General features: G+C 35.6%; 1 non-coding gene across 1 annotated transcript; it reads left to right on the plus strand.

Annotated features, from left to right (window-relative positions):
- Positions 1-8,336: 8,336 nt before the first annotated feature.
- TRNAV-CAC (transfer RNA valine (anticodon CAC)) lies at positions 8,337-8,409 on the plus strand. Its single transcript has one exon. It is a non-coding gene; the product is annotated as a tRNA-Val (tRNA).
- The last annotated feature ends 4,524 nt before the right edge of the window (positions 8,410-12,933 follow it).

The raw sequence follows: 12,933 nt of genomic DNA on the forward strand, positions 1-12,933 counted from the left end.
TAATACGTAATTGTTGAGGAGATATTTTTTAGAAGGACATTGTATTGGATAAATAGTTGATACTAGATTTCCGCCCGCGGCTTCGCCCGCGTTTGCAAAGGAAAACCCGCATTGTTCCCGTTTCCGGGATAAAAACTATCCTATGTGTTAACCCAAGTTACCCTCTATATGTGTGCTAAATTTCATTGTTATCGGTTCAGTAGTTTTTACGTGAAAGAGTAACAAACATCCATACATCCATACATCCATACAAACTTTCGCCTTTATAATCTAGACACGCGGCAGCGTGTCAAGCCAAGTTCAAGCGAAGAGAACTGGCGAGCAGCGGCCGTGTGTATATTTACACGAACCATTTCGAGCCACTTTTCACCCCCTTATAACTCGAAAACTATTTAAGTTAAATAAACCAAATTTGGTACATATCAAGAGTACCTCGAGATAAACAAGAACCTTAAATTTCATAAATATAGATTAAACAGTTGCGTAGATATTAATGTCCAAAAATCGCAATTTTTAAGACTGACTGACTTATAGACATATACAAAACCTAACCCACTTCCAGATGACCTAGAAAGTTCAAATTTTGTAATCAACTAGGTAATAGTGAGTGTACAAAGGAAAAAATCAGAAAATACTGAATTTATCTGTATTTAATTTTTTTTTCAATGACATTAATTTTATTTGTATGGAAAAATGGAAAAGTTTATAAAAATAGAAAATATTATATTCACCATAATAGTGTTAAAATATAGATCAAAACTAATCAGTGGCAGAAAAAAAAATTGAAATCCATCAATAAATGACTGAGATATAGATTATTGAAGTTTACATATTTTAGCGCGAAACATCAGCTGTGGATTCGATGCGCCTCTGAGGGTGACAAATCAACATCGAGCTATGCTGCGCTGTACTGCGCTGTGCTGTGCTGTGTTTCTTAAGCTACGTTTTTTTAACAATTAAACGATGCTGCGCTGTACTGCGCTGTGCTGTGCTGTGTTTCTTAAGCTACGTTTTTTAACCTTCCTATACTCGCGCGTTGTTCTGTGAGACCGACGAAACACATTTTCGTAATTATTTTTATGCAGGTAAATCCTGTGAAGTCGAGTTCCTTGCTAGTTTCCGGATTTGGGGCTAACTTCATTTTAGTGCAGGTCGCGTGGTCGGCAGAAGTTCACGTGTCATATCGTCGTGTCATTTGGCGCCAATCGGTCCATGAGACCGACGCGAGTATAGGTGCAAGTTTTTGTGTAAGTATTAATATTATATATTTTGTACATTTATATATTTTTTAAGACTGAATACTTTATGAAGTATGTATAGTAAAATATATGTATGAATGTTGCTCTAAATTACATTTTGACCAATTTTTTAGGCCATACTTCATGTCAAAATGAACGATGATCAAATCAGATTGCTGCTGGAAGAAACAAGTTCTGGTTCTGCTATGAAGACGAAAATGACAGTGAGGTGGAAGACAACGTGGAGGTACAAGAAAAGACATACGACACCGAGCAAGACGATGACAATGAAGAGATATCTGAAGTTCCCGTGATTTTTACTTGGGAAAAGATGGACAGACAAGGCTCAAAACTAAGCCAAACATAGATAAATATGTGCTTTGATATGTTTATTATTATAACTTAGAAGTTTATTTTGTTTTGAGAAAGAAGTTCTGTTTTTAAAGTGAAACTTTTATTACATCGTCTCAAATAAATGTAATTTTTACGACATCACATTAGAGACCTCAAAAATAACAGTACTTCTCCACTATTTAATGGATGTTATTATACATGGGTTGATCCAAAAGTAATGATAATCAATATTAAACAAGGTCATTACAGTTGAAATATTTATGTATTTCGCTATATAGTCTTCTAACTAGATAATATACTTCGATATTTTTTTTCCAAAACTTAGAAAAAAAAAAACTTTGACTTCATCCGTAAAAACCCCTCAACGCGGCCATCACTTCGCTGTCGTCTTAAAATTTTTTGCTAAGACGGTGTTTCTTGTGCCGAGGAAAGAGATAGAAATAACTAGGAGCTAGATCTAACAAACAGGGTGGGTGTTTAAGCATTTGGAATGCCGATTTTCGAATGGCAGCCATTGCAACTGACGCTTTGTGATCTGGTGCGTGGTCTTGGTGAAACAACATTCAAGCCCGCAGTTTGCCATGTCTCTTTTCCTTACTAACCTACCGCAATCTTTTAATATGGTCTGTGTAGTAAGAGCCCAACATAGTGGCTACCTTCTTAAAATATTCCACCAAAATTATTCCTTCGGCGCCCCAAAAAACTGCCGCTTTAATCTATCCCACTAATTTTCACTTTGAATTTCTTCATCGTCACTTTGGAAGCTCGCATCCAGGCCATTGATTGTTTCTTGGTTTCAGCATAAACATGGTGAACCCGGGTAACAACCATGGTCACAAATCGTGCCAAAAAATCATCCTGATCTCATTAAAAATTTAGAAATTCACCCTCTAAATGTCGAATTGTTGTTTCTTCTTTTTGTCGGCAAAAATTCTGGCACGCACGGTTCACATTCAAATTAATGTAAATACTTGGAAACGTGACCTATTGATATGATTTTTTTGTGATAACTTAGTGAGTACATGAGCAAGCAAAAAATAGTTATTTTATATTTTTATGTACACAGGAAATACCCAATTATCATTACTTTTGGATCAACCTAGTACATATAAACCTTCCTCTTGAATCACTCTATCTATTAATAAATAACCGGCCAAGTGCGAGTCGGACTCGCGCACCGAGGGTTCCGTACAAATAAGTTTAAAATTATTAAAAAAAAATATATTATGTGATGTAACTAAAAATTTATGGTTTTCGTAATTTTTCCTTTATCTATGCTATAAGACGTTGCTTCGTACCAAATTTCAAGATTCTGAGTTCACGGGAAGCACCCTGTAGGTTTTGATTCCCTTGCAAGTGTTGAAAATTTGCGGCATAAACGGCTGTATCTTTTGATTGCGTTGGCTTAGAAGTTTGATTTTTTCACAGCTTCAAGGGACAGTAGACCTGAGTAATTGATATAAATTTCAAGTATAAATTTAAGAGTCTTGACAGACGGACGGACGGACAGACGGACAACAAAGTGATCCTAAGGGTTCCGTTTTTTCCTTTTGAGGTACGGAACCCTAAAAAAAACTGCATCAAAATCCGTTGCGTAGTTTCAAAGATTTAAGCGTACAAAGGGACATAGGGACATAGGGACAGAGAAAGCGACTTTGTTTTATACTATGTAGTGATAAGCTCGACACAGCGCAGCATGGCAGAGCTCCATAAAAACATAGCACAGTTCGGCACAGCTCGGCTCAGCATGGCGGGTAGCGCGCCTCGCTCGAGACTGCTGCGTTTTTAAACAGAGCGTAGCCTCACACAGCGCAGCACAGCATGGTTTGTTTGTATCCTCATTAAAATATTAGACGAGCGAGTTGACCAAACACAGCACAGCGCAGTACAGCGCAGCATAGCTCGATGTTGATTTGTCACCCTGACATCACACTCACTCGCGCTAGTATCGCTAGGGCAGATTACTTCTTGCATGATTTCTTTATTCAAAACTGTTATTAAACGTAAAATAAAAGAAAATTGTAATAAAAATATTGCTCATACAGTTAAAAATAATATATAACGCAATGTTAGAAAGTATCGATCGACCAGAAATTAAACTTAATTCTATAGATGAAATTGATTGCCCTCGTTTCTTAAACAAACGAGCAAGGGAAGTCTTGAAAAAGTACGAGGACGATTCTTCACTTACCGCAGGCTTAGAAAATGTAGTTAATATTAAAATAGGTGCACGGGTGATGTTACGTAGAAACATTGACGTAAGTAAAGGTTTAGTAAACGGCTCTATTGGAATAATAGAAAAAATAAACTGGGACGTCGACAGCAACAATACTGCACGTAAAATTGTCATAAAATTTAATCACAACTTAACTTACGAGCTAGAGCGTGTCAAGACTAAGTTCCAGATATTAAGTAATGCATATGTTCACCGAGAACAATTCCCAATTTGCTTAGCATATGCTATTACCATTCACAAATCACAAGGCCTTAGTCTTGACAGTGCTCTTCTTGATATCGGCTGTTCAGTATTTTGCAAAGGGCAGGCTTACGTTGCACTATCTAGAGTTAAAACTCTAGATGGGGTACATATTCTAAATTTAGATCCCAGTCAAATTAAAGCACAAGAGAGCGCTATAGTGGAGTACAATCGCTTGCGGACGATGTATCGTCCTGACTTAGCTAGACTTAGCATAAGCAGAAAACGAGTTAAAAAAATTGCAGATAATGAATGGGCAATGCGCGCTGACATTTCTAACGTACAGGAAAATATAGAAAATAATGTTAAAAAAACCATACAGCGAAAACGCAAGAAAAAATAAAAAAAAATCGTTTATAAAAAGCATTAAATACATAAATTAAATCAAATTTGCAAAGTAATTTTCTGTACAAAAAGTAATGATATCCCAACAAAAACATAAATGTAAAAATTGGAGCCAAGTTCAACCGTCGACTTGCCGAAAAAAGAATTGAGATCTAAATGTGTGCCAAGTTCTGTAGACAGTCCAGAAATTTATTTACTAAGATGTATAAAATTCTTAGGTGAACTGAAAACTCAATTGTTTTATTTTCCCTTATAGAACAATGTTTATTCAAAATATGATTTTTTTTAATTTTATTAAAAGAATTATTTACACATAGCAAACAACTAATGACCTACTGAACCTCATAATTTGACTTGGCTAGTTTTTACAAGTTTCTAAAATAATAACGTTCAATATCAGCAATTTGAGAAGATATTATATAGATAAACAGTACCTAAAAACTAGCCTGGTTAAATTATGAGGTTCAGTAGGTCATTAGTTGTTTGCTATGTGTAAATAATTCTTTTATTAAAATTAAAAAAAATCATATTTTGAATAAACATTGTTCTATAAGGGAAAATAAAACAATTGAGTTTTCAGTTCACCTAAGAATTTTATACATCTTAGTAAATAAATTTCTGGACTGTCTACAGAACTTGGCACACATTTAGATCTCAATTCTTTTTTCGGCAAGTCGACGGTTGAACTTGGCTCCAATTTTTACATTTATGTTTTTGTTGGGATAGATATTAGATGTATCTGTTTTCTATGGGTCAGAAGTTTACTAACAGATAGAACAATTTCAGACTAGAGTATTGTGTTTCATAACCATGAAGTGCTTTGTGTAGCTAAAAGATGTTTTAATTTTATAATTTGCAACCAGTTTACATCTTTGAAATGCCTGTTGTGTACTTCATTAAATTGATCAAAAATTTAATACTTTACAGTTTTACTCCCTATTTTTTTAACTGCATTTTTATAAAGGCTTTACTGGTTTTTTCTGACCTTAATGAGGAAATCATATTTATAACTTATATGTTTAAAAAAAGTGGATAAAATTATTTTTATTAAACCAAGATAACTTTTAGAGTTTCATTTCCAGAGTGCTCGTATAATGAAATAATTTATTATTATCACATCATATTAAAGAGTATTGAACAGTAACAAATTTATAGAGATCACTCATCGATCATTAAATAGATGCTAAATTCATCTCGAACACAGTCTGATACGCTAGCGCTAGATATAGAGCTAAAATAAGATTCACATGTTGGCAACTCACAAAGCTTATACTTAATCTGTTTATTCCACGTATAATAATCGATCATTGAAACCAAATTGAAACCAAATTGAAACAAAAATTATATACAAGGGCACAACATTTAAGGTTACCATAGTAACCCAATTATTTCAAAACGCGAACATTAAAGTGCAGTAAAGTTAATAGGAATCTTCAACAAAACCATCCGTAGCAGCTTCCCACGGCACATCACTTTCGGTTTCGCGAGGTGATCACGATTTAGTGTTGTGCTTCTTATCGATATAAACCATCTTTTTGAACTTCCTCTTTTGGGACTTCATCACTACATAGTATAAAACAAAGTCCCTTTCCCTGTCCCTATGTCCCTTCGTACGCTTAAATCTTTGAAACTACGCAACGGATTTTGATGCGGTTTTTTTTAATAGATAGAGTGATTCAAGAGGAACGTTTATATGTATAATAACATCCATTGAATAGTGGAGAAGTACTGTTATTTTTGAGGTTTCTAATGTGATGTCGTAAAAAATGACATTTTTTCCGCTTACATTGCAAACGCAGGCTGAACCCTACGAGTTTTATCAAAATAATGTACTAAGTATTATACACATTGAAAAGGTCTACAGAAAAGTCTTATGGATAACCCACAATAACTTTTTTTTGTCATTTACTTTTTACGACAAATAATGGCTAATTTTCGATGCGATTTTAACCAATACAGCATTAATCCTTAACCAATTAAATACCTTGAATACATTGTTCATTTAATATAGATATATATGGCCCTTTACACCGTATGATTTAAGTGAATATTTTCGAAGATATTACAGATTTAAAAATTACGGGACGTAGCGGCTATCTATTTTATACCTGTGCGAAGCCGGAGCGGGCCGTTTTGTTTTTATATACAACGTTCACAGTTTTTCTGTAGTGTAGTATCAGCATTGCACCCGTGCGAAGCCGGGGCGGGTCGCTAGTTTTTGTATAAACTAAATACAAAACTTGTTATTTTATAAAGTAAATCAAGACCTATGTGATATCATCATATTATTAGAACGAATAGCTGTTAATAAAGCGTATTTTCACGTCAATATACTTTAATAGTGTTTAATGCTCAGGAAACTGCATACGGTACCTCAATTTTTGTAACCAATTTAATGAAATGTTATACGTTCGTACTAAAATATAATGTTAGATGGTATCTAATTAACTGCTTTGATTTTTTTTAAATCGCTCGAAAAATCTCACTTCGTTGTATAACAATAATACTTTCTAGTCTAGATAATTTTCAATGCAAATGAAACGTATAAAATAACTCATAAGCACTATAATTTAAATAAAAAGTAGCTACCTACCATTAAATATTTATAGACACAAGTTAGTTAGGTGACATTAAGTATAACGTTCTCGATTACACTTTCTTCCTTATATGAAAACAATAAAAAAACTATTATCATGTATTAATAGTTAATACCTACCATGATAACACTTCTTCGATTAATAAGAAAGAAAAGATCATTCAATTATAAACACTATGGTATTCTGCTTATACAATTTTGATGAGATACAAAAAAAAAATAAGTAGGCACAACAATATAAATATATGTAATTTACATAAAGATTTGCTCGGTTTTCTAGAGTAAATCATCAATTAATTAGGGTTTAATTAGGCTTCAATCACTATAAGTCCATACTATATATTTATTTCTTTATTTAATCGATAGTTTCCCGCCAACACTAGTATAATTATCTAGTTCAACTAGCTGAACTCTAGTGTAAGTGAACTTTTGTTATTACGTCGTGAATTAAGACCTTGTTTCGCAGTTTACGCAGTAATACAATTGCATAAATTGTAATTAAAATATAATTAAGTGATGGTCCAAATTCCAATGTCGATAAAAATACTCAAAGGTTGTTGAACGATAAGTTACTAGTTATTAGAGTATTATAATAAATCATTATTTTTCATGATTTCCTTTTAAAATATGATTCACTGCTTTTATAAATAAGTAAATTGACTTATTAGTGGAAACAATTATAAGACAGTGTTGTTATTAGTTTGACAAAAAACAGGCAGCTAACTTCTGGAAGTTTATTCACAAAAAAAAATCCATATTAGATGCACACATTTTGTGTTACCTAATTTTAACTCCTATCCGTTAATAATATTTCTATTGTAGGAAGGGCGTTCATTAAAAGCTTATTTATTAACCTGAAGCAGTAAGTACAATTTAAATAATTTTATATTCAAAATATAAATGTCTTCCTTATTCACATCTTAATTATGATTATAATAATTATGAATTATCTTGCTAATTTACAGCAATAATAACACAAACATCATAATACATAGATACTTATTTAGGTCAAGAGGGTGGGAAAAACAAAAGAATAAGTAGATACATTCATCACAAATTTTCAGAAATTAAGCAAAAAGACACGAACAGTATTTTTGTTTACTATGGATTTTTCATCAAATGTTTGAAATTGTAAGTATATAATTAAATGCTACTAAACATCATAAACTTTATTTAAGTTTAAACAAGCTGCTTGACCCGGCTCTGTCCGGGTAGTCTTAGAGTGGTGAAACTGACACAACTTTTTTTAAAAGGTTATCAAAAACATAATATAAATGGATAAAACAAGACCATAAAACTATTCGATAATTTCGAACAACTCTTTCAAGTTTCCGTAGTGTAGCGGTTATCACGTGTGCTTCACACGCACAAGGTCCCCGGTTCGATCCCGGGCGGAAACAGTGCTTTTAATTTTTGCATTATGCTTTCAAATTAATTTTATTGATAAGATAAAGAATATTATAGTACTAGCGACCCGCCCCGGCTTCGCACGGGTGCAATGCTGATACTAAATACACTACAGAAAAATTGTGAACGTTGTATAGGTATAAAAATATAGCGGCCCGCTCCGGCCGCGGCATCGCACGGGTATAAAATACCTACATAGCCGGGCGGCCGCAAACGCTACGTCCCGCAATTTTTAAATCTGTAATATCTTCGAAAATATTCACTTAAATCATACGGTGTAAAGGGCCTTATAGATCTATATTAAATGAACAATGTATCCATGGTATTTAATTGGTTAAGGATTAATGCTGTATTGGTTAAAATCGCTTCGAAAATTAGCCATTATTTGTCGTAAAAAGTAAATGACAAAAAAAAGTTATTGTGGGTTATCCATAAGAGATAGACATATACCATCGCGGACTTTTCTGTAGACCTTTTCAATGTGTATAATACTTAGTACATTATTTTGATAAAACTCGTAGGGTTCAGCCTGCGTTTGCAATGTAAGCGGAATAAATGTAATTTTTTACGACATCACATTAGAAACCTCAAAAATAACAGTACTTCTCCACTACTTAATGGATCTTATTATACATATAAACCTTCCTCTTGAATCACTCTATCTATTAAAAAAAACCGCATCAAAATCCATTGCGTAGTTTCAAAGATTTAAGCGTACAAAGGGACATAGGGACATAGGGACAGGGAAAGCGACTTTGTAGTTTGTTTTATACTATGTAGTGATAAATACAATGGTTTTATGAATAGAAAATTTTATATATTTTAGATAATTTGCAATTGTTATTTTAAAAGTCGAAATCTGTTACGTCCATCCATCTATAAATAAATCTACAATATCCATTCTCTACGTAATCGTCAATATTATGAAAACGGCATTTTAAGAACGCCTCCGAATTTTTAATAGCATTTATGACTGAAATCTAAAACTGTGTTAAATTAATGTAAGGCGTAGAAATTTGTGTTATCTTGCAACAACATACAATACGACGTGTGTCCTGCTCCTGTCCTCCAATATTTTCCGACTAATATTATAAATTTCAAAGTTTGTATTTACCTTTGTTTGTTACTCCTTCATGCAAAACTGCTGAACCGATTTTCATAAAATTTGGCACACACATAGAGGATAATTTGGATTAAAACATAGGAAAGCATTTATCCCGAATTGCCGAACGGGAAATAAGCGGGTTTTTCTTTTGCTACCACGCGGGTGAATCTACGGGCGAAGAACTCTAGTAATAAAATGAGTGTTGATCTCTTGCAAATATATTTTTTTTTTTTGACGTGACAACGTCTTATAATTCAGTAGGGCCAGCTGCACGCACGAAAAAACATGACTCATGCGGCGTTATCTCGCTCTGAGGCGTTCCCTATGTGGCTTGAAGTGCAAGCGAGAGCGCGGAACGAGCGACAAAGAAGCACAATCGGACGTTGTCACGTTCAACCTGTTCAACTATCGTCAGTAAACCGACTTTACAGACAACCAATTTTTTATTAGGCGCGGGACAGACACAAGCGGCGCGGCGCGCATCGGGCGCACTGCCGGCGTGCATCGGGTGCGCTATTGGCTATTTCCAAAGTTCTTTCATACAAAATGTAGAAGAAGGACGTGGTGCAAAACAGGTTGATGAGGTGCGCTTATGGCACGCCCGCGCCCGCGCCGCTTGTGTTTGACCTGCGCCTAAAGCATTGATTAGTCAAAAAATCTATTCTTTCTCTTTATGATATCGGATATGATTTCTTTAACATTCAGTGTACCTATATACTTAATAAATCATTTTCAATTCCTCATAAAATTTAATAAATAAAATATTGCTAGCAAGATTTGTATGTATTCACTGTTGGTTTGGCTTAATAAATAAATAAATAAAATATAATCATAATTATTATGTTTTACAATCACACTAGGCACCGCTACCACAGAATAATAACTAGTAGCTAGCTACCGCTACATGGTGGCCGTTCCATGTACCCGGACAAGCACCACTCTATTAGAACACCCCGTGACTGGAATCTTCTTGAATCTGTGTTCGAGTTCCCTGACGGGTACAATCTGCAGGTCCTCAAACGCAGAGTGAACAGCTACCTTCTAAGTTCTAGCAAAGCGTATACCATCTTAGACCACACCTCGCTAGCATCAGCAGACAAGATCGTGGTCAATACTATCGTTCATAAAAAATAAATAAAATAAATAGATATATAAAATTCTCGTGTCACAATGTTAGTCTGCATACTCCTCCGAAACGGGTGGACCGATTTTCATGAAATTTTCTGTGCATATCGGGTAAGTCTGAGAATCGGCCAACATCTATTTTTCATATGTACCACGGGCGAAGCCGGGGCGGACCGCTAGTCTTATATATAAAATTCTCGTGTCACAATGTTAGTCTGCATACTCCTCCGAAACGGGTGGACCGATTCTCATGAAATTTTCTGTGCATATCGGGTAAGTCTGAGAATCGGCCAACATCTATTTTTCATATGTACCACGGGCGAAGCCGGGGCGGACCGCTAGTAATATATAAAATAGCATGCTTTTTAAATACTTCTTTTCAGCAAATTTAATATTAAACATTCTACATAATATTATATTGTTTATTTTGATTTTTGACCGCCTTAATTAATCTTTATATATATGTTACGGCTAAAGGTAGGTGAGAACATAAACTTAAGATTAGCCGGCTAAACTTAGGTTTATATTCGACGAGGTGTTAATGTTAGTTTGTTCTATCTTTAGCCGGCTAAACTTAAGTGTAACCGCAGGCCCGTGGCTAAAAATGTCGGGGTGGGTAGATTTGGTTACTATAATACATGTAAGGAACAGGGCGAGTGTTTTCTGGCACTTCGCCGGCTGCTGCCGCAGCACGCTCGCTGCGCTCGCTCGGCTCGTGCGGGTCTTAAGAGTTCTAACCTAACCTAACCTAGCCACCAGCTTTCTGCCCTGAGTCGGGGTGGGTAGATTTGGTTACTATAATACATGTAAGGAACAGGGCGAGTGTTTTCTGGCACTGTGCGGGCCCCTCAAGCCCTCCACCGGCCCGGCGCTAACCAAATCTACCCACCCCGACATTTTTAGCCACGGGCCTGCGGTTACACTTAAGTTTAGCCGGCTAAAGATAGAACAAACTAACATTAACACCTCGTCGAAAATAAACCTAAGTTTAGCCGGCTAATCTTAAGTTTATGTTCTCACCTACCTTTAGCCGTGACATATATAAATCTCGTGTCACAATGTTTGTCCTCAATGGACTCTACCTTAAAGGTAGCATTCGGATCTGGGCTGTCGCGACCTGGCAGCCGCGGCCCTGCAGCCGGGAAAATTGTCTCTGCTGTGCGGCGCTGCCAGAAGCTTACGGATAACAGCGTCCGCGACCCGGGCAGCGACTGCCACGCGCAGTAGTCAAACAGCACTCAGTCAAAATAATAGTCAAATATACGAAAGCGAGAACTCGTGAAGAGACTGATAGAGGACGAAGAAGAGGACGATCAAATAATGTTGGTCTTACTATCATCAAAGAGGAATAAAATCGATTTATTTTATCATAATATTATCCTTATAGGTTTTGAGTCGAGGATCGTAAAGTGGTGGATTTTTAGCAATTAATTCAACTAAAAACTCGTCGTTTTCATCGGTAAACGTCGCCAGCAGCGCGACCGTACTGCTCCCGGAGCGGTCCGGCGGCGCTGCCAAAGTCGCGAGCAGGCCACGCCCCTCGGCCGCGCGGCTCGGTCGCTTGCGTCGGACACTATCGCATACAATTCCCTACGAAGCGGTGCCTCGCGACCACGGTCGCGGCTGCGGGGCAGCGGCTGCCGGGTCGCGACAGCCCAGATCCGAATGCTACCTTTAGACCACTTAACCGATTATAAAAAAATTCGCACACCATGTGCAGTTCGATTCAACTTGAGAGATAGGATAGTTTAAACATGTAGGTACCACGGGCGAAGCCGGGGCGGACGGCTAGTATACCTATATTATAAACGTATAGACATTAGAATAAAAGACACCAGCGCTCTGTCCTTACTTTACCTTTAATTTAACTTCATAATGACACGATTAAAAATTTAACATAATTTGGGCAATAAATCTTAATTTTAAGGTTCATTTATTTTAATATATTTATAAGAAATGGAACGGGGTTATTGGAATTTTGTAATGATAATAATTAATAATGTGTGTTTTAGGTGTTAATTAATTAAAATATTCAACAATTCGAGAATCTTCTTACAATAAAAATGAATGTTTAAAGGTACGGAATAATATTCCTGTTTCTTGTACTATTATGTAAGTAATGAATATTAACATACACATAAACTGGCCAAGAAACACGGGTGGTATTTTAAACTTGATTCCTTTATTCCTCGAAGTCACTAATTATATCTTTAAATTAAAAGAAAATAAAAAAGAGCCGTAATAAAAAATTGTGCCGAGCACACGTGTCAGAAGTGAAACTTCTTGG

This window comes from Colias philodice, chromosome 21 (assembly GCF_061535455.1).
Source record: "Colias philodice isolate Cphi_HAF_F1 chromosome 21, ilColPhil1 Martin Lab GWU primary, whole genome shotgun sequence".
Lineage (NCBI taxonomy): Eukaryota > Metazoa > Arthropoda > Insecta > Lepidoptera > Pieridae > Colias > Colias philodice.